We start from the raw sequence: 23492 nt of genomic DNA, 5'->3' as shown, positions 1-23492 counted from the left end.
AATGGCACATGAGCTGAAAGCCAAGCAATGAAGCCAAATTACAGTTGATCCTTGAGCAACACAGGGGTGCCAATGCCCGTGCAGTCAAAAATCCTCATATAATGTTGCATTTGGCCCTCCATATCCACGGTTCCGCATAAGTGCACCTGTGCAATTCAAACCCATGTTGTTCAAAGGCCAGTCCTGTTATCTGTAAGGAGAGAATGCCTGGCGGAGGACACAGCACCGTCAAACATCTCAAGGGGAGAATGTGTTTGGTGTGTTCAAGAAGCATCAGGGAGACTAGTGTGGCCAGAACAGAATGACCAGGGAGGACAGGTGAAGGTGGTGAGATGAGTAAGGTTGCAGGCGAGCCAGCTCACCTGGGCCCCTACAGCCATTGTCAAGTTTGGCTTTTATGCTGAGTGAGATGGGGGTACATCACAGAGTTTAGAGTGAGGAAAGGACATGGTCCCGCCTGGGTTCTGAAAAGACAACTGTGCCTGTTGCATTGAGAATAGAGTGCGGGTGAGAGTTGGGTATTGGGAGGGGCAGAAGCAGGGGGACTCATAAGGAAGCCATTGCAGTAACGCAGTGGAAGATGATGGTTTCAGGTAGAGAACAAAGAGGAAATGGTGAGCGTTAGCCAGATTCTGTAGATATTTGATGGCAAGGATTTGCTCTGTATTGCATGTAAGTTATGATAAAAGAGGAGTCAAGGAAGATTCTGCCTTAAGGATGAAGTTGCCACCAGCTGAGATAAAGAAGACTGGGAGAGGAGCATCTTTGGAGAAAGGGAAATCACAGACTTTGATTGGAGGCATGTCAAGTGTGAAGTGCTTACGCAGCATCAAACTATATGTGTTACAGGTAGCCAAGAGGAAAGAAGCATTAAAAATTGGAAGTAGAGGGCTTCCCTGTGGCTCAGTGGTTGAGAGTCCGCCTGCCAATGCAGGGGACACGTGTTCGTGCCCCGGTCTGGGAAGATCCCACATGCCGCGGAGCGGCTGGGCCCGTGAGCCATGGCCGCTGAGCCTGCGCGTCCGGAGCCTGTGCTCCGCAACGGGAGAGGCCGCGGCAGCGAGAGGCCCACGTACCGCAAAAAAAAAAAAAAAAAAAAAAAATTGGAAGTAGAGTTCATGGTCAGAGATGTAACTTTGCACATCAGCAAGAGGATGGCATTTAAAGCTCTGAGACCAGATAAGTCGTCAAAGGAATGGTGTAGGAAAAAAAAGGGAAGTGTGTCCAGGAGAAAAGGAAGAACTCATCAAGTTGAGAAAGAAACCCCCAGAGTACTTATGATCACAGTAGAACCTGTGCAGAGTCCTTCTGTTTTTAGCATATATTTGTCATTCCCCGTAGACGCTTCTGATGCCAGTTACTCCTGGATGATTCATTCACTCAGTACAGATTCTTACGCACCTACTGTGTACAATGCTTTTTATTCCTCCACCAAAGCGTTCCTCCACCAACACAGAATGTGCATATCCTTTCAGACTGTTGGACGAAGATGGGCTAATGAGCATAGGCAAAGGTTCACTCTTATCATGAGTCTTGTAATGGCTCAATCTTCGTACTAGCTTAGTGTGCAGTAGTTAATTTGTTGGGGGAAAAAATGACCACACTTCAGAAAGTGAAGCACAAAGCTCAAATAATGGGATAAGGGGGAAGGCATAGATGAGTTAATGAAGACTAGTCTAGAAAAACCAAGACCCCGTCTCCCCGTTCCTTCAGCAATGTGCCACAGTAGGCTGTTTTTCTTTAGGCTCTGGAAACATTAATTCAATAAATTACTTCTATTCATTATTGTAATTGTAAATTCATGACTGCAATTTTAAAGTCATCTTCTTTCCCACCCTCTGCTCGGGTGACATCTGAGTGCTATTGATTGTAAATGTCAAATTAAGTTTCTAGGCATATTTTCCTTGTGTTGGGATCAATACATAACTTGAAGACGTCCTTTGACAGGACATTGAAAGTTATTCCTCACCCATGTGACATTTTGGCTGTTTTCCTCCCTGAATATTTTAGTTACATTGGCAGCTTTCACTTCCTGGATGTTTACAGAGAAATATGGTCCTTCTTTGTAAACCTGAACTTCCAAACTAACAAAAAAAAGATATGGGATCTTGAATCACATGCGTATTAATTTAACTTTGAGTAAACATGAAAATCCAAATATATAAAAGCTGATTAAGGTGCCCCAACTCTGTTAATTATTTATTGATTTATTTTTTAAAAAGGATTTTTAGTTTTCCAATTTTCAATAATTGAATATAGAATCCCTTCAGTCATTTGAAAATGCTTTACTTACAGGTTTGCAGGGACTCAGATTTTACATAGAGAAGTCTTTCCAATGAGTCATAAAGTTTAAGGAATTTAGAAAACTGTATTTGCTTAAAACATGACTTTCATATTTTAATCACTTATTCATTCATTTATTTACTCATTCAATCATTTATCTGTAAATTGGTGCAACCACTGTGGAAAACAGTATGTAGTTTCCTCAAAAAATTAAATATAGAACTACCCTATGATTTGGCAATCCTGCTTCTAGGTATGTATCCAAAGAAAATAAAATCACTATCTTGAAGAGATATTTGCACCCCCATGTTCTCTTCAACATTATTCACAGTAGCCAATATATGGAGACAATCTAAGTATCCATTGGTAGATTAGTGAGTGTGTGTGTGTGTATATGTGTGTGTGTGTATATATATATATATATATATATATATATTTACGGAAAAACACAAACGAACTTTTTGTCCAACTCCATACATATATATATATACACATACATATATATATGCATATATATGTATATATATATGCATGTATATGTATATATATATATGCAATGGGATATTATTCCGCTTTCAAAAAACGAAGAAAATCCTTCCATTTGTGACAACATGGATGAACCTGGAGGACATTATGCTGAGTGAAATAAGCCAGACACAGAAACACAAATATTGTATGGTTTCACTTATATGTCAAATTTTTAAAAGCCAAATTCATAGTAATCGAGAGTAGAATAGTGGTTATCAGTGGCTAGGGTATAAAAGAGAAGGGGATATTTTAAAAGAAAGAAAGGAAGTAGAATGGTGGTTGCTAGGCGGTCACTAGGTAGCTCTGGTTCCCTCCATAGGCATTTTTGGGTACCATGGTGCATCCTTGCTCTCACTGATACTCGGGGAGTGATACATAATGAACCCAGGGGCTGATGCAACTAAGATGATGGAAGCCATTGAAGATAACAATTGGTACTGCTTGAAGAAACAAAAAAAGGAAGATACCACCTTTATTGTCATATGGCTCCTCATCTTCTCTTCCCATCCACCAGAATCTTCTCCGTTCTCTCATTCCATAGCATCTTGGGTTTGCTCCTCCCAATGAGTCAGTGGACATGTAGGGTATATTTGAGCCAATGCTTGTCAAAAATCTGTGTGGAGGAAAAATAAATGGGTTCTAATGAGCAGCCCTGGCTTGTGTTCTCATCAAAGAACAAAGATACAAAAATCATGCTTAGTACGCCTTTCACTAAAATGGGACATTGCAGTTTTTAAAGACTTCAGATAATTTTAAATTAAATTCTCACAGCAGTCTTTTGAGGTAGAAAGATGCAGAATAGTGTAACAAAAAGAAAATGGAACCGGATTCAAAAGAGATCAAGGGTATATCCTAGCTGACTGCATATCAGGTGTGGGGCCTTAAGCCCTACACGTATAAATGCTTTGACATCTCATTTTCTTCATCTATGAAACAGGGATTCAATTTTTTATCATCTGTAAAATAGGGATTAAAAGGATCTTTCCCTTGTAGAGTAAGAATTAAATAAGAAACCTCTAAACCCCATAAAAATGTTGACTGTATGTTCATTCAGAAATATTTATGAGCATCTACTGTGTGCCAAGCACTATTCCCAGCCCAGAGATACAACAGTTAACGATAAAGTCAGAATCCTTGTGCTCTTGTTTTTGTTTCATATCTGTATGTAGGTGTGTCTGTAGGTAAATAAGCAAAATGTACAGTACATAGTATGTCAGATGTGTAAGTATGGAGAAAAATAATTCAAGGAAGGTGGAGGGAAAGAGCATGGAAGGAAGAGGAGCTGCAGTATTTTTGTTTTTGAATTTTATTTTATTTATTTTTTTTATACAGCTGGTTCTTATTAGTTAACCATTTTATACATATTAACGTATATATGTCAATCCCAATCTCCCAATTCATCACAGTTTTAAATTGGGCAATTTAAGCCTGCAAGGCCTTTTGGACAGTTATCAGACCTACAGCTTTAACTCTGAAAGGGGCAGATATGGGAGCAGAGGAGTTACGTGGTGGGACATGTGGATTAATTCACTTTCCCCCATTTTGCTGGTCAAAGAACTGAATCTTGGGGAAGTTGAGAAATTTCCAAAGATTATGTGTTTGATTCAACCCAGGACGGAAATCAAAAAACTTCCAGCCTCTCATTGAGAAGAGATGAACAAGGTAAGATCTGCTCACTGTGTGTGTGAATTCAAGTCAGGCAGGAAGTAGGTATAACACTGCTTTGGCAACCAAGACCCTTCAGAACGCATATGCCGACGCCATGTGGGAGCCCATCTATGAGAATGACACTCCAGTGAGAAGAAAACAGCCAAAGGGTTGGCTCTGCCCTCATCTAGTTCAATCACACCACTGCGTACCTCTCAAACTGGCAATCTAGCCACTAACAGCATCTTACTCTCCTACGCAATTCTGTATTAGGGAAACGGCCAGCTCTTTCTGGGTACTTAAAGCCTAGTTTCAAATAGTGGTAACTATAGTTCCTAACACCCTGTAAGCAAGACATTTCTAAAGCGGCCATCAAAAATACATATTTATTTAGTTATTGAGAACGTAAAAGCAATCCCTTCCTTCTGCCTGTGGGAAGCATCATTTTTCCAACTGCAGTTTGTTCATAGAAGAGCAATATTTGTGCCAAGAACTCAAGTGAAACAAATGTCCTCCTTGATGGGAAGTGTCCACACTAATTTGGAGCTGTAAAATAAGAATTTGAAATTCCCCTTTCTGCGACTTGGCATTTGCAACTTCTACATAATTTAACTCATGCTGAGCTCCATGAAAGGGCTCAGCAGATAGCACTACATGGTAAAGTACCAGGCTGGTGCTCAGAAATTTCCACCACACCTTTTCAAAGGTGCTTATTTCTGGAGTGTGCTGTTAGGCATCCTATCATCCTTCTTTCTTTGAAATGTCACCCTTGTTCTATCAAAGGCTCCTGTCTGCGTGTCTGACTAGCTTTGCAAATGTCTGACAGAAAATTGTCAGAGGAAGCTATAAAGGGAGACGCCTTTTGTCTCTAAGTGGAGAAGATGGTGATTTTTGGACAACACAGATTGACTGAACAAATGCTAGGAGAGTTCACCAGCTCTTTGAAAAGGCATGAAGATAATGCCAGAGGGTTGAACATTTTCCCAGTCCTACTGGCTTCGTGTACTTCTCTTAACACTACCTCTATCCAGCAACTCCAGACAAGCTCTCTAGAGCTTCCCAGGACCCTGACAGCTTGTGTTCAAGATTTCCTAAGACTATAATAGACAAAAGAGACCCCCGCGAATGAGGTAGATTTCCATCACAAACAGACTGATCTTTAACACAGAAAACAGTCATCTGGAATTTATTGTGCAACCTTCAAAGAGAAGGCTCTAAGTTGGCAAATCCAGCAGTCAGGGTGGAAAAATCAGAAGCCCCTCTGTGTTCCCAACGCCTTTCTTACGAATTCCTGTTGAACCTCTGAGCAGCACCATAGGAGTGAAGGCTGCCAGCCTTCCAGGGGTCCCAGCAGCACAGAATCTCAGTCATGGGAGCAAGTGACCCGTAGCATCGACCTACTTGTTCTAGGCTTCAGATACCTACGACCCCCCTGCTGAGTGGTTGCACGTTCCACCAATGCCACCCTGTTCTAGCCTCCCACACGGGAGAAAGGAAATACCCAACTCCAGCTCACTCTAAGCAACCTGTCCCACACAAGGGGGGAGAACAAAAACCTGAGCAACACTTGTGAAGTTCACAGTCACTTAAAGACTGAGACCTAATCACAGGATTACAGAATGCTCCCTCTCGCCGCACCTCACTACCACACTATTTACAGCAGTTCATTTACCTGGCACATCATATCCAGCACTCAAAAAGAAAATTACAAGGCATCCCAAAAGGCAAAAACCACAACTTGAAGAGACAGAACAAACGTTAGAGCCAGACACGGAAGAGACGCTGGAATCATCAGGCCAGGAATTTAAAACAACTATGATTACTATGCTGAGGGCTCTAATGGACAAAGTAGCCAGCATAGAAGAACAGATGAGCAATGCAAGCAGAGAGGCAGCAATCCTAAGAAAACTCTTGTGCTATGTATCTTTTTTACTTTCCAGAGCCGTGGAATCTAAAAAGGAGATGAACCAACTTTGAGCAATGTTCTCCTTTCTGAATGTGGCAGAATCCAGTTCTTCACTGCACAGCAGAATATTGACAGCCGTTCATTCATTCAACAAATATTACGGAGCGTTTGCAATATGCTCTGCTTTGTGCTTAGAAGCTGGAGATACAAGGAGGAATATGATCCTGCTCAGGAAGGTCTCATAATGTAACGAGGGCTACCGGACTGCAGCATTCATACATCTCAAAACGACTTGATGTCAAAAATGTCATGGTTCCAGGGTCAGGAGTGATATTGGGATCAAATTCCCAGGGGGGGCGATATTTGAGCAAGATTTTATCAAGTAGGATTTTATCAATGAGGGAGGTTTGCTGCTGTCTTTCTGGGGGTAGCAGCATCTCTGTGCTGGAGGAGAGGAGAGAAAGAGGGCAGTCCTGGGGGACATTCCAAGCCAAAGAAGAGCAGGTGAAAAGATGAAATAGCTGCAGTGAGGACTGAAATGCCATTGCGATGCTAGAGCACAAGACAGAAGAGAAACACTTGCTGGGATTGAGAGCAGTGTCTATATTTCTACAAACCAGCAAGATGATTTGAATTCAAGAGTGTGGCATGATTTTCCTGAGAGTCAGAAGTAACTCTTGGCCTCAACCTTCACCCAGCTCCTCTGAGATCTCTGAAAACACTCAGGAACAATATGCAAATGTGGCATTTCCAATTAAGTATAAAGAGAACTGTCATGGTTCTCAAGGAATGGGACTCCCATCAGAATGTAACCATTGAACAGGTATTGCTCTGTTGCATATGGCTAAAGATGAGTCATTTTCTTGGGATTCTCCATCCTCACCATTAAAATGCACATAATGAGAGAGAGAGAGCGGGGCATAGAATTTTCTCTGTGTTATCCATGCTTCAATACATAAGTAGAACAAAACAGAGTCAATTTAAATATGTAGTTTTCCTCTCTACCTGTCTAAGAAAAGTGATTGTTTCTAGAAACTGACATCAGCTCTGACATACACAGAATAAGAGCTTGCTTGTCCTGTTACGTGTGAATCCAACTGTAATCCTCTGGTTTCGTCTGGAAAGCTAAGTCAGATATTACAAGGGACCTTTAGACTGCAAACAGAGTCAGAAATGAGTACAACACAAACATATTAAGGGCAGGCAATTAAATGCAAACAAACGCTATTGCAGTTTTCTCCTAAGGAAATATAACTAGACGGCCAGGTAGACTGCTTTTGGATTACTTGGATTAAGTGTTGCATTCTCGAAAGCTGAGTGACTTTCTGGCATTTCATTCCCTTGGAAACCGTGAGCTTCCACTGTTACAAGCTATGCAGATCCTCTCATATGCTTTGCACATTTTTCGACTGTGTTTCTAAGACAGAATCACAGCACTTGAAAAAGGACATCGACAAGAATGAAGAGCAAGGATTAAAGTCAGAGAGTTCTGGCTGATTGGGAAAACTTGGGCAAGTAGCATCATTATTGCAACCTCAAAATACAGAGAGCCTCACAGAGCAAAGAGCATGAACACTCATTCTTTTTTTTTTTAATGTCTTTATTGGAGTATACAATGGTGTGTTAGTTTCTGCTGTATAACAAAGTGAATCAGCTACACATATACATATATCCCCATATCTCCTCCCTCTTGCGTGAACACTCATTCTTGCTTGTAAAGTGACTTTGAGTACTTAATAAGCTGTACAACCACACTAAACAGCCTCTGCAATAGTTAACTCAAGACGTTTTCCTTAGCTCTCATTTTTGCCCACTTTCCAGCCCTGGAGACCTTGGGAAATAACCTTTATTTACCATGTTTTTAGCTTCATACTGAGTTGAAAGTCACCTCCCGAGAGGAAACACTCCCGAGATTTCACCTGTGTCTTATTAATAACGTTTTCCATTTACAGAAATAAAATCAAGCATCTAAATAAGGAACCACACTGCATCCGTAATAAAAGATAAAAAAGAAGAAAGCCAGGACGATGCTGGTGGCAGAGATTTATTAGAAAAGCAAAAAATGAGTGGCCGTTGACTTCCTGGCTGAACTAGCCAGATCCCCCGGAGAGTTGGAGCCTCAATTACAACACAAACTTGATGGAGTCAAGAGTCACCTGTCAAATACACGGGCATACAGCTATCAACTGGGTGCAGACATCCTGACTTAACTGCTCTGATTTAAGCTGGAAGTGTTCTGTTAAAATTCTGAGTCTTCTGGGACTGATTGTTGTAGCTGGCATGCCCTGGGAGAGAAAGCAATCTGTCTTCTTAACAAGGTTGGTCCTTAGCAAAATGATGACATGGGGAAGTTGAGATTGTATTCCTATCCACTTCTCTCATAAGTTGGCCACCAGGCTCAGGCAGCCATTGATCTTTTTTTAAGGGCCCAGGGAATTGTGTCCAACACAGACTGAACTGATAAGATTTGAACTGACTGGTTCACGTCCTGAACATCCAACACCAACTTCCTCTTCTGCATTGTTTCTCCAAGCCTGTGTTCACTAAGTGAACTTAATGAATTGGCTTAATGGAATCACATTAATTTCTTTTAATGTGAATGTGTAAACCCTGGTGGTATATTGGCACTTCTATTACATGCTTTCTGGAGGCTTTCCTTAATCTCCACATGGGATTTTCAGAATTGCGGCAAAACGATCAGTTTGATGTGGGAAATATTTGGAGTAAAGGAGTGTTGTTTTGTTGCCCATCTTTGACCACCAGATTGGGGTGTTGGGAGCTGTCTGAAGATGGTCTCGAACTGTATCAGTCAAGAGGACAGCCTAAGGTAGCTTTATACCAGGGGGCAGCAAACTCTGGCTGTAAACAAAGGGATAGTAAATATTTTAGGCTTTGCAGGCTGCATCGTCTCTGTTGTAAGTACTCAACTCTGCCATTGTAGTGGGAGGCGCTATCAGCAATACATAATACGTGGAAGTGGCTGTATTCCAAGAAAATATCTTTTACAAAAATAAGCAGTGGTCCATATTGACCCCACAGTCTACAGTCTGCTGATCTCTGTTTTATACTAATCAAAGGAAGACACCAGTTACCCATCTGCCCCAGATTCAACATCCAGATACTTGGGAGAAAATAACAAAATTATTCTTTTTGAAGCAAGAGACTGTTTGTCTCAAGTGACACTTTGCACAAGATTTAGAAGAAGGCAGGCTTGGAGAAACAACTACTTCTTTACACTCTCAAGGTTGGTGCGGGGCGCCAGGTGCAGGGTGCGGTCCATGTATGTGGCTGCTGATCTGCTGGCTCACCTTGTTGGTTTGTGATGGTGGCTGAGCCCCCAGCTTCTCTAGCACCTGCCAGACCTCCTCCTTCAGTTGTTCCGAATCCTGGCCAGGTTTCTGTGCAGCTCTGTGGAGAAGGACATCAGCTCCTTCTGCAGAAGTTCACTTGCATCAGTGACCCGGAGGTGGTGAGAGGCCGATGCAGGTTCCACTTTGTCCTCAGAGGATGCAGCTTGCCTTGTGAGTAGGTCCTGTTCATCCCGCTCTCCCCACTTTGCATTATCTCTCCTTCCCAGCTGTCAGCGCTGCTAACTTCAGGCCCAGCTGCAAATGTAGAAATACTGCCTCACATGGACTCTTTAACCAGCTCCCTCAGCTGCATCAGGGCAAACTCTTAGAATCAACTGCCTACTTCAGATCAGTCCCAGCGATTCTGTTTTTCTCATCAATTCCTAGTTGATGTGTCATCCCAACCTAAGAAATTTCCCATTCAGAGAAAGGAAACCCAAGGGTTAACAATGGAACGTACTATGTTTTTAAATATCATAATAATAGTGATACTCATTTCTACTTTGTGAAGGTCACACAATTCCATTCAACCCTGAGATTCTGTAAATGCTGAACTCTATAATGATGTTGACCTGTTTGTTCACATATGGCGTGGACTCTGATTTTATTTTCTTCTCTTCTGGGACCAATGATACACATTAGTGAGGTGGCTAGTGGGAGCCCTGTGTAGCAGCCTCTTGCCCCAAAACTAAGCAAAGCCATCTGGCCCTTAGAGGAATTGAACCCACATCGTTGACCTCAATTAGCACCAGACTTTAACCAACTGCAGAAATAAAAGCTGTAATTAATCCAATTGTCCTCTCTCGAGTTATCCCAATTGCAGTATTCTGTTCTTATTGACCTTCTGAAACCCAAATGTTCACATTCTTCAGCAAGCAACATTGAAGACATAATATAAGAGCACCATCACTATTACAGCTTTAAGGGTTGCAAGAGATTGTATTTTCAAGTGCCTCATCGTAGCTCTATCTCCCCCAAATCCATGCCACATTACATAAGGAAAGGACTTCTCAAAGACATGAAGTCACACACCCATTTAGTGAATGGGAATTCATGTCCATGACCTCTCTTTCCAGCCCTCCTTCCCTCGCTCTATGCTCCTGCTTGGCTCCTTGGAGGAGGAAGGGATCCTTTCAGTTACATTTTGCTCATGTTCAATGAGGTAATTTTTTGGATTTGATGATAATTTTCAATATAGAATATTTTCAAGTCTCATTCATTTGAGTCATTGGACCAGCTGCATTTTTTTCTATACTTTCTGCTGTTCTTAATTTCAACTTTGATAACATTTAGAAGATGGAGGGAAGTGTCTTATTGTAAGTAATAATCCTTTAACTGCCTACTCGCTCCTGCTGGTTATAGCGGTTTGTCTCCTAGACTTGGGGCATTGACTCTAAATGGTTCTCAACAAGTATCCCACACATATGCTTCTTAATGGATCAGCTCATTGGTGTTTGTTTCTACTGTCCTATAGACCAGCTCCGATAAGAGCTACATCTTAATGGATAAAGGTCACAGGAGAAAGATTTTTTGTTGTTTCTAAAGTTTCTTTTTCCATTTTAGCTCCCGTAACATCTCTATTAAAACCAGTAGTGCTTTTAGTTGAAAATCTTTGTGGGATCCATTTATAGATATAGACAGATGAGTGCCAGTCTGAAGAGTGTGTGGAATGATTTGGTTGATGTGTCAACTGCTGCGGTTTTGTAAATGGGTTTTTCATAGTGTGGTTGGCTGAAAATGGCCCCCAAGGATATCGGGTCCTCATTCTTGGAACCTGTAAATGTTACCTTATTGGAGAGAAGAGTCTTTGCAGCTGCAGTGAAGTTAAGGATCTCGAAAGTGGGAGATCACCTTGGCTTAACTGTGTGGACCCTAAATGCAATCACAAGTGTCCTTATAAGAGAGAGGCAGAGGAAGACTAGACACACAGAAGAGAAGACGCTGTGAAGATGGAAACAGAGAGTGGAGTGATGCAGCCACAACCAAGAAGTGCTGGCAGCCACCAGAAACGGGAGGAAGTATAGAATAGGTTCTCCTCTAGAGGCTGTGGGGAGCAGAGCCCTGCCAACATCCCGATTCTGGTCCAGTGATGCTGATTTCAGACTTCTGGCCTCCAGAACTGTGAGACAGTAAACGTCTGTTGTTGTAAACCACCAAGTTTGTGATGATTTGTTACAGCAGCCTCAGGAAACTAATACACAAAGTTCGGCGTAAGTTAGTAATTTTCTGTAGGATTGATCACGCAGAGCTGATGGGCAGCTCCTCCCAACCTGGAACACCAAAATCCCAACTGAGAAGATTTTGTTTGGCTCGTGTGGACACTGACTGGTCTCCTTAGGAAAACCAGCATACAGCCATGCTTCCCGTTATCACATACCTGAATCCCAGCATAGAGAGTTTTGATGTTAATTTCTTCATCAGATACTCAAGATAGAGTATCAAATCTCCCTGGCCCCAGGGTCTTTGCCCAGTAAAACTCTTCAGTGCCAAACATTATTCTTAAGGTGTGATAGTTATCATGGATTTCTGGCACAAAGATGACAGAACAGTGTATTTTTGCCCTCTCTTCTCAGAACTAGTCCCCAAGCCGAAAGCGTAAGAACAGAAATTCAATACTTGCTATAAATTAGTTGATTTCTGTATATTAAGAAGGGCAGGAAGTATCCCATGGACACGTGGGAAGATGTTTCGACACTGGTGGCTGCGGAGCTCAGTTTTCCGAAGCAGGTGCCACATGCCGTATGTTAAAGCAGGCGCCCGAAGTAGGGAGGTTGAGCAAACTCAGCAATCCCACTGTGGTAAAAAATAGGCTTAAAAGGAGAAGCTTCCGTCTTTCATTTTTATTTCATTTCCCCACTGGGGAAAGTCAGGAAGGTGGACTACACAAACAAGCCAGGTTTACAGCAGACTGTTTGCAGGTAAGCAGGAGTAGGGACGATAAAATATGAATTTGGAGCAATACTGCAGCTGCTGATCTCTGTTGGGTGGGAGAAGAAAGGTAAACATTTCACAGATAAAACCCTGTCACTAAGGACTTCTCTTGAAATCAAGGAAAATCGCTGCTGTCCCAGAATAGGGACCAAACTCCTCCACGCCTGACATAGTTAAGCTGGGAAGAAAACACACCTCCTTCAAACATAAAATAATTAAGAAAATGATTCCAACACACAATTAATCAAGGCAAACCTATACTATATAGTGAAGTTTAAAAACAAAAAAGAAATTAAAAAATTATAAAATAAAATATGACAAAGTAGAAACTAAAAAGTTTGTAAAGGTGTCAAAAGTAAGAAAAAGATAAGTGTCAGCATTCTCTTAAAAGAGTTTCCACAGAGTAGATTAAAACCATTAAAACTAACAACCATTAAATGATTAATAATTAACCCAAAAAAGTGATGAAACAATCACCTTTTAAAAACAAAGACCTGCTGAAAGCAGAAATGTCAGTGTTTAGGATATATTAGGCAAAGAACATTGGGAGAAGAAAAGTGAGCTGGTGGAACTAAGGAAAGAAGTGGAAAGAAAAAACTGTGATGGAGATGAAGTTCTCTTTGGAAGCTGGAGAAGAGACGCTTAACTAAAATGCAACAAACTAGTGGTGGACAGAATTGAGCAATGTGAGCAAATGGAAATGAGAAGAACTGAACAGGATTAGAGAAAAAAATGACACAACAAGGTATATCGAATTGAAATTTATCAAACTTTATAATTTGGTAACAGAGATGGACCTTCTCTCTAATTGCATAATATGGTTACATATGAAACCTCAAAGAAAACCACAATAATTTCTCCCAATTAGAAAGACTAAAGGCAATATTCTTTGATAAGAATATTATAAAACTAAACATTAATAGTAAATGTGAACATAAAAGAACCTTCCAACTAGAAGTTGTAATAATTCCTCTGAAGTAAAGTTTGAGTCAAATTGGCGATCACAAGTGAAATTTCAGAATACCTAAAAATAATGATGATGAGAATGCTGTATAGCAGAACACCCTTTACATTATACAGTCTTCCAGGGAAGATCAGAAGAGAAAGAAAAAAAAGGATAGAAGAAAAGCAGAAGAGGAAGGGACACTTCCCAACTCAATTTTATGAGTCCAGTATTACCATGATATCAAAAATCAAACACAAGACACTAAAAGAAAATCACAGAAAAGATTTCTCCTGAACGTAACACACAAATATTCAACAAACTATTAGCAAGCCTAATTCAACAATGTCAAAAACAACTAAACATTGTGACTAAGTGGGATTTATTCCAGGTATGCCAGGCTGGTTCAACATTAGAAAATCAATCAATGTAAAGATTGATTTCATCTAAAGAAATCCACTAAAGAAGAAAAATCGCATGATCATATCAATTGACATAGTAAAAGCATTTGAAAAAACCACTCAGTCATGAGAAAATCTCAGTCAGCAAGTCAGGAAGAGGAGAACTACCTCAAATTGATAAAGAGCATCTATAAAAACCCTACAGCTAGTGTTATACTAAATGGGAAACACTGAAGACTTTCTCCCTGAGGTCAGGAACAAGGCAAGATGTCTGCCCTTACCACTATTATTCAACATAGTACTAGAAGTTTTACTTGCTACTATAAGGCAAGAAAAATAAATAAAAGGCATGCAGATTGGAAAGAGAGAGAGAAAACTGTCCCTATTGCCAGATGACATTATCGTCTATGTAGAAAACCCAAAACTCCTAGAAATAATAGAGTCAGCCATGTCACAGCATACAATATCAACATACAATAATCATATCTATGTACTGACAATTTACATGTGGAAACCAAAGTTAAAATCATAACACCATTTATAATCATGCCAAAGAAAGTCAAATCACTTAGGTATATACTGAGCAAAACAGGTACAGGATCTGTATACTGGAAGTTATAAAATTCTGATGACTGAAATCAAAGAATAGTTTTTTAAATGTAAAGAGACATATCATTTTCATGGTTTGGAAGATTCAATAAAGGAAATTCACCCAAATCGATCTACAGGTTTAATATGATTCCTATCAAAATCCCAGTAATGCTTTTTTGTAGACATTGACAAGCTTATTCTAAAATTTCTATAGAAAAAAAATATAGACTAGGAGAAAATATTTGCAAACCACATAGCTGACAAAGAACAAGTATTTAAAACAACCTATCCAATCAGAAAATGGACAAAAGATACAAAGAGACATTTCACCTAAAAGGATATACAGATGACAAATAAGCACATGAAAAGATGTTCAACACCATTATCCATGTAAATAAATGTAAATTAAAATAATATTAAATGTAAATGCAAATTAATAAAAATGAAAACCACAAGATATCCCTACACACTTAAAAGATAGCTAAAATTTTTTTAAAATACTGATAATACCAAATGCCGGTAAGAATGCATAGAAACTGAATCACTCGCACATTGCTAATGGAAGTGTAAAATACTATAGTCACTTCGGAAAACAGTTTAGCAGTATCTTAAAATACTAAACATGCAACTATCCTAAGACCCAGCAATTGCACTTCTGGGTATTTCCTGCAGAGAAATGAAGACATGTTCACACAAAAACCTGGCCAGGTGGAACCAATAAGAGGGATCCTGCCCAACCAGTGGCCTGGACTGGGAAGCCTCTGTGCGCTGGTGGGCAAATAATTTACTGGACAGTTTGTCTTTAAGCAAATTCCTGGAAAGAATTTAAATGCTTATATGTATAGGTTCCTGTTAAAAATGGACTACTGTATAATGGTTGAAATGATTGAGATGGTTTCATATATCCTAATAAGTTCTACTCCAACATATTTTAAGTGATAAGAAGGTTAAAATCCATTTATATATTATACTACATACATGTTAATTCATACAACATATATAAATCATATATTAGTATGTATATTACACAGATTTAAGTATACGTACATATACATGCATGTATATATGTATGTATCAGTACATAGTTTTTAAAAATAGTTCAGGAAGAAGGTATACAACATTTTAAATGAAGTCTTCTATTTTTACAATAGTTTAAGTTGGATTTTCTTTTATTTCTCATTGAACGTATTCTAATGATATACTCTGTATACTAAATACTTTAGAATAATGGAGGGACCACATTACTTTCTATGTCTCCATATCTAGAGGTACTATACATACTGGTTCCTAGTATAACAGCTTAATCTAAGGAACAGAAGCACATGGATTAACCTTAATTCACCCCATTAAATGGATCTGGAGCTAGGTTTTAACCAATAACATCAAATCCACTTCCTCTCCTAAATATAAGACCAAGAGTTTGTTTCACATATTTTAATTTAGCATCTCTTCTTGAAACTCAGGAAGCTATATAAAAGGGCTATCTCTAAATTATACTGTATTTTTTATAAACCATAAAGTTTTGCATCTTTACATCAATGTGTGGCCAGCATACAATTAGAATTCTTAAGTGGGAAGAAACTTTACCTAATGTACCATCCCCTGTTTTTTACACTAGGGAGGTAAAATGACTTACCCAGATAATAAACTAGAGAGAGGAAGCTCTAGACTCCTAAATTCAAGTTTAATATACTTTCCATTATACCATGTGGCCAAATATCTAATAAAAAGGTGCTAACGTGCTTTCAAAAGATAAATGTGGATTCCAAGTCCATGAAATGTTGATACATTTCAATCACTTTTGCAAGTGGTCCAGACAGCAACGTATGTGCAAAATCTCCACTCTGACCTGTAAAAACAAAAGCTGGTGGTTGTACCAACCAACAACCAACATCCATACAGACATTGTTTAATGGACGAGAACAAATAGCCTGTGTTCTCATTAAGGAGCCTTTTGTGATGGCTCCAGAGTACGCTCGTAAATGTAATTTACTCTCTGGCTGTCAAGGCCTCCTAACTAATTGTCCCCCAGTCCCTTGATTGTCTTGAATACACAGTGTTGACTGGCTTAAAATACCAGGTGATGCAATTGAACAGCAATATAGAATGCATATTTTTCAGAAGAGTCTTGGAAATCTGGGTAGTACATCATTTCCATCAGAAAGATAAAACAGCCCAGAGATGTGTCAGACTCAGAAATAAACCCTTGCAACCAGCCATGAGAAGAGAATAACAGAAATCCAAAAATTCACAGCCAAAATAACCAGATGTTGTATCCTCCAGATTCTGTGGCTTCATTACGAGTGAAGTTCCCTGCAATTTTCCAAATCATGTGCCTGTGTACGCCGCTGCCATACAGATAGCCTGGAGATAGCATGGGTTTGAATTCTAGCTCCATCGCTGTGACCTTGGACGTGTTACCTAGCCTCTTCGGCAGAGTAGAGTTAATAAGAATTTCTACTCTAGGCAGTTAGTTTATTTGTGATCCAGCACTCACCTAGTCTGTCTGTAATCAACAGGTGCTCAATAAATGAATCAGCCAGACATCGGGCACTCTGCTCTGCTTGGGGCCACATGGAGATGAGTCAAAAATGGTCTTGGTCTTGCCATGGAATGGAGGAGAAAAAAGACAAGGTGAGTACAATAAAAGAGTCACAGGGTAAGTTCTTCAAGCATTCAGAGTGGAGTAAAGTCATATTCAATCAAAGAGAATTGGACATTTCTTCATGAAGAAAGAATGATTTCAGATAAAACTTATAAGATGGACAAAATTTTGAAAATATGGAAATGGGGACATAGCAAATTTTTTGAGCACATTGCAAAATCCAATTTGGTTGAAATAAATAGTAGAGGAATGATGAGAGATCATGATATAAAAGCAAGACTAGGGGGTTTCCCTGGTGGCGCAGTGTTTGAGAGTCCGCCTGCCGATGCAGGGGACATGGGTTCATGCCCCGGTCTGGAAAGATCCCACATGCCGCAGAGCGGCTAGGCCCGTGAGCCATGGCCACTGAGCCTGAGCGTCCGGAGCCTGTGCTCCGCAACGGAAGAGGCCACAACAGTGAGAGGCCCACGTACCACAAAAAAAAAAAAAAAAAAAAGCAAGAGTAGGATTGCATCAAATTGCCGTTGTGGGGAATTTTGACTCCATTCTGTATGCAGTAAACCACAGCTTAGTGTTTTGAGCAAAGTAGTCATGTGATTGCAACTTGCCTTTAAGAATATTAATTTAACCATGGTGTATGCACATATGAATTGGAAAGAATAAACCGGTAGTAGTAATAAGGATGCTGCTGGGAATATGATTATACTAATTTCCTGAAGACAACAGGCAAAGTGCCTGCCCTCATGGAGCTGACATTTTGGTGGAGGAGATAGATAAAATTTAAATAAACAAATTAATAATTATACTGTCAGGTCATGATAAATAAAGCAGGTTAGAGAATGGAATGTGATGAAGGTTGACATAATATATAATGATGACTAGGGACAAATGCTGTGAGGAGGTGGATTTTAAACGAAGACTAAAATAAAGTGAAAGTCAGTCTTTCAGGCAGAAAAAAATTTTACATTGTTGGAAAAAGAGCAAGACAGCCAGAGTGGCCAGAATGGAGTGAGTGGCACAGGAAGAAGTAGGCGATGAAGTGTGAGAGGAAACAGAAGTTCAAGTCCTGTGAGGCTTTCTGAAATTTTTAGCCTGAAAAATCAATGAGGGTGTTTGGATTTCTCCCACACTTTAGAATTCTTTGATTTTATTGTTTTCTCTCTCACTTTCTGAGCCAATGAGAGCAAGGTAGACATTAGCACAGCTGTCTCTGGCATTCCATGTTTTACTCTCCAGTGAATAATTTGGACTTTTTCTAGTGTTCTTTTACTTGTTTATTTAGCCCATTGATGCTCTGAAGTGAGACGCCACCCATCATGCATAGGTGGTGTTATCCCCAATGGGAGTTAACATTTACGTTGTCAGTCATCTAAGGAAGAGAGATGTCCTTGGGTATGAAGTGAACCTTGGAGGCTGGCTTGTGGCAGGTGAGGAAGTGTCTGTATTTCTCTGGACTGCTACCTTGGGTCTGGATTTCAAAGAGTCCAGTTCAATGGTTCCCGAATTCCAGTTACAACAGAATCACCCAGAACACTTTAAAAAGTAAAGATTCTCAGGTCCCATGCCTGCTCTACTGAATCAGAATTGGTGGAGAAAAAAAGGAAATGGGCATGGGAAAAAAATTATTTTAAACATATTCTGAGCAACCAGGCATGCCGAGTCACTTTCTAGTTGGCACTCAGGATACTGTAACCACCCTCCCCCTAAAACTCCCCCCTCACTCCTTCATGCTAGAGAAAAGGGACCTCAGGCATCCCATGAGGCGTTCCACGAGGCTTATGATGTTAAGCAAGTTTAATTGGTGTTATTTGGGGCATTCGTTTCCATTTTGTTATCTGTGTTTGGATAAACTTGTTTTTATTGTTACAACGTGTCTTTTGCTGCTCTTTGAAGAAATCAAGGAAGAATTCTGAACTTGTTTGAGCTCACTATGGTATCAGTTCTTGTTTGTAAGAAACCAAGAAGGAATAAGGTTAATAGAAGGAAACAAGTCAAATCTTTTGAGGTTCAGGGTGTCCACCATGTAAAAATCCTTTCTCCACTGCCAGCCGTGAAAAGTCATGGTCTGAGTTTATGCAGGAAGCCTCAGATTTCCTACTGAGGAAAGCCAATAATCGGAATATATAAGTAATCCAGCAGCAGAAAAGTCACAGCTAGTTTAGCCATTCATTGCTCTGCCCAATGCCAGCACCGTACAAAGCAGTGACCGAATGCTCTTCAGATCCCCGCATGGGCTATTGAATCATCTCTCTGCTTAAGGGCATTTTTCCTGCATTATGTTATGTTGCGTTATGTTATGTTATGTTTTATGTTGTTATGTTTTATGTTATGTTATGTGTGTTATGTTATACTATATTATATTAATTTCTCCTGAGTAAAATATTTTCCCTTTCAGTTCACTTAGAACTGATTGCCACGTGGAGGTAGTTGGTTGGTGAAGAGAAGAGGAAGCTGAGGGAACTGTCGTATTAGAGACAGTGTCTCTGGTCTCTGAGGTCACCACATCCCTCATTCCAATGGCCTTTGGTAAAGTCTGCAATCAGCCAGATCTGCATGATGACTCTCAGGTATAAACCTGACCACCACCACTATCAACATCATCAATCCAGGTGAATATGACACACATATAGAAAGATAACCATATAAAGTAGCACAGGCCATGTGAAATGTAATGAAACAGACAATAAGTGTGATATAGAACATAAAGGCTCACTGGCGCACACACAGAAGACTTAATAGCGGTGGTGAATCTTGGGACTTGAAGAATAGAATGAAAAGAGGTGTTGACAAGTGGGAATGGGCTGAATTCTAATAGGAATTGTATGCAAACTTGCTTTAGGAAGCTAAATCTGGCCTTGATACTAACCATAGATTTGAGGAGGTGATACTGAATAAAAGAAAATCAACTAGGAAGGTCTCACAAGGAAGACGGTGAGAAACTGGATGATTCAAAATTTTCATTACTGTAATATTTTCTAATGCCTAAATGAAAAACTAAGCTAATCAACTGAAAAGCTATTAGAATCAGTATTTAGTAAATTAAAATCTAAGAAATACATGAAAAAAAGTCTTCCTTAGCTATCTACAAAGCCAATTAGAAAGTATGGAAAATTGACCCTATTCATACAACTTACATAAATGAGCAAGTAAATATTTAATAAATCTAGCAATATTATAATAATTGCTCTCATTTATTGAACAGTTATTCCTATGTCAGGCACCATGTTAAGTGCTTTTACATATATTACCTCATTTAATACTCAATACTCTACTGTAAAATAGCTACTATTAGTAATCCCATTAAGAAAACTTATACTTTACCAGATGCAAACTATTATATATAGGATGGATAAATAACAAGGTCCTACTGTATAGCACAGGAAACGATATTCAATATCCTCTGATAAACCATAATTGAAAACAATATAAAAAAGAATGTATATATGTATAACTGAATCACTTTGCTGTACGGCAGAAATTAATCACAACATTGTAAATCAACTGTACTTCAATAAAATTTTAAAAAAAAGAAAACTTACACTTTAGAAGGTTAGGTGATGTGCTTAAGTTTACCTTACTAGTAAGTAATGTGCAGAAATATAAAAATAAAACTTTACTGAGTAGCCTAAAATAAAGTCTGAGTCAATTGAGTAATACACCTCTGGATGGGAAGATTCAATATCATAAGATACCGGTTTCCCCAATATACATGTATATGTTAAATTCTGAAGTTTATTACAAAGAATAAATAGGAAAGTCTAACTCTAAAAGTTGGCAGAGGGTAAAAATGATACAAGTCTCAGTCTTGAATATTTTGATGTATAATATAAGCCATCAAAAGCTGTGAAAATGTATTGAAAAACTTAGGAAAATATTTATCATACATATTAATGTGAAATATCAAGATGCAGTGTTTTCTATGAGGCATCATTTCTTACAGGACTGTCTGTTTACAGCACTGCCTCATTCTCAGCCTTCTGTCCATGGCTTCCACAGCTGCTCCAAAGAGATCATACCTTCCAGCTCATGGAGGATGGTCTTATGAACCATATTTTTCTATCTCCTGGATTAAATAATTTTCATAGGTGGGATGCCCCACAGAGTCTTAAGAATGGTTGTAAATTTTCTGGATTCAAAGTATTTTCCCATAAGCTTAATTGCAAAAGTGTGTGTCCAAGATGCTTATTCAGGATTGAGGAGAGCTCTCTCTAGACCGTGTTTGTCAGCAGGCCTCGTGGAGCGGCTTGACCCGGCCCTGAAGACTGATCATCCCCTCGCTTACGGTCACACAACTAGATTACATTCCCCAGACCACGCTGTTAGGTGTGGTCATGTGGCCAAGTTCTAGCAAGGGAAATGTGAACGGAAGTAATGTCTGCTATCAGACGCCTGGTCCATCAAAGACTCCCTGCTCTGTCCTGCTCCTCTGGATTGATGTACACATGCATGGAAGCCACTTGCTGAAGATGGAAGGAAGCTGGGTTTCTAAACAGCTGCTACGAAGAGAGTTGCCCACTGATTGGGAACACATGCTTTGGACCTGAAGCAAGTGAGAAATGACCTCCTATGTGTTAAACCACTAAGGTTTAGAGCAGGTAGCACTGCCCTGATACAGCTCTGTAGTAGAAGATAAGAGACTATACATTCACGTATCAAAGCAGCAATCTGCCGCAGTAGCAGATAGAGAAATTCTCCCAGTTAGATGGTCATTTAAGGGTCAAAGAAGAGCCTGTTCAGCTTGTTCGCCAGCACAGATGGCTAGAGAATCACTTCCTAGCTCCCAGTGATCAGGTGACTAACGTTCTTGTGGACCATGTAGGCTAGTTTCTACTGCGGTTTCTGAAGGAAAGCAGCAAGCCCAGTTTCCTGTAATGAGGGAACAGGATGGTTGACAGCTGAACAAAAAGGGCACAGTCAAGTGGAACGTAACACCTGTAAGCGGTGGTCGAGGTGACGCCCCGCCTGTTGGATGCATCTTTTGCCCCCGCTGTGGAGTTGCCTTTGGGCCTGGATTTTTCTGTTTCTCACTGAACGCAGGCCAGGAGTCTTTTGGCAGGGCCACGTGTGTGACTGGTCCCAAATTAGAATGTTTGGGTCATAGAATTTTCTAGGTTTTTTTTGTTATGGGGTGTTTCTAAAATTACTTACTGCAGTGGGGCACTGCAGTAAGTGCTTTGCCTGCCTCATCACTTTCAATACTCGAAACTATCCTGTAACCGGTCCTATTATTGTAAACACAATCCTACTACTGTACCTATCTTACAATGGAGGATATATTAAGCTCATTACTGGTGGCCAGCTTCTCAACTAGGGAGAAAAATAACATAATTAGGGAAGGAAAGAAGGAAAGAAAAGCTAGTATTCTCTCGGTCGGGCTGGAAAACATCCCAGTGAACAAGAGACAGGGAGATACAGAAGGGGAGGGGAGTTATAGCGTTGACGAAGGAGACTTGCCTTCTATCAAAAGAAAGGTTGCTTTATATTGTCACTGTTATTGATTTTTAATCTTTAATGTGGTTTGCTGGCCCATTTCCCTGGTTATGGGGAATCCACTTATGCATGGGGAGAAAGGCCCTTCTTTTGTTTACCGAGGGGAAAAGTCAGCTTTTCTCAACCGATCCAAAAACCTACAATTAATTTTATGCCATGCGGATAATGGATGGACATACTAAACAGAACAGATGGCATGTGTACCCTTGGACTTGAGTGGAATTCCCTTTTCAGGTACACAGCTGGAGGACAAATTACAATGCCCGGCTACTAGTTCATATCTTATGACTCCAAGATATTCTCTCCATGGGCACAACAGGATTGATCTGAGCCGCCATCACCCAGCTTCACGCTTCTTTAATGTGTGGAAGAGATGAAATACACGAGTAGGTATAGTCCCCAGCCTGCACCAGGGCTCCTCCTGTCTCCACCCCACCCCGCGGTTTACTTGTTGGAATTATAACTCCTCAAACTCTGTGTTCTACGAGCCCCTTCTACTTCCTGTCTTTCTATCTTGTAATAAATATACTACAGGGGGTAGCCTGAAAGTTTTCTGTTGTTGCAGACCTTGAGTCTCTTATTCAAAAAGCGGAGGAGGAACAAGATGCTGCCTTAAAGTTCTTCGGAAAGAAGGTTTGCTCTACTTCATGTGTGTATCAGCCCCTGTCACCAACTGTAAGTCTCTCTTTGTCAGCGTAGACCTTCCAAGTGTTGGGAAATTGCATACTGTTACAGTAGTTGATTTGGTGTGTGTGCCTGCACGTGTGTTTGTGTGTGTGTGTTTTTTTCTCGCTCCAAATTTTCATAAGAATTTCAA

At 40.0% G+C, this 23492-nt stretch overlaps 1 long non-coding RNA gene across 2 annotated transcripts in view; it reads right to left on the bottom strand.

The window, feature by feature from the left end:
* The window catches only part of LOC137216214 (uncharacterized), a 97643-nt gene that overhangs the window by 24486 nt on the left and 49665 nt on the right, over positions 1-23492 (bottom strand). For both annotated transcript variants that reach the window (XR_010939636.1, XR_010939635.1), the window contains exons 2-3: positions 17078-17182; positions 3282-3424 (exon numbers count right to left, since the gene is read on the bottom strand). This is a non-coding gene — a long non-coding RNA (uncharacterized lncRNA). The remainder of the gene's footprint in view (positions 1-3281; positions 3425-17077; positions 17183-23492) is intronic.

Source organism: Pseudorca crassidens, chromosome 21 (assembly GCF_039906515.1).
Source record: "Pseudorca crassidens isolate mPseCra1 chromosome 21, mPseCra1.hap1, whole genome shotgun sequence".
NCBI classification, from domain to species: domain Eukaryota; kingdom Metazoa; phylum Chordata; class Mammalia; order Artiodactyla; family Delphinidae; genus Pseudorca; species Pseudorca crassidens.
This window is presented reverse-complemented; position numbering and strand designations above follow the sequence as displayed.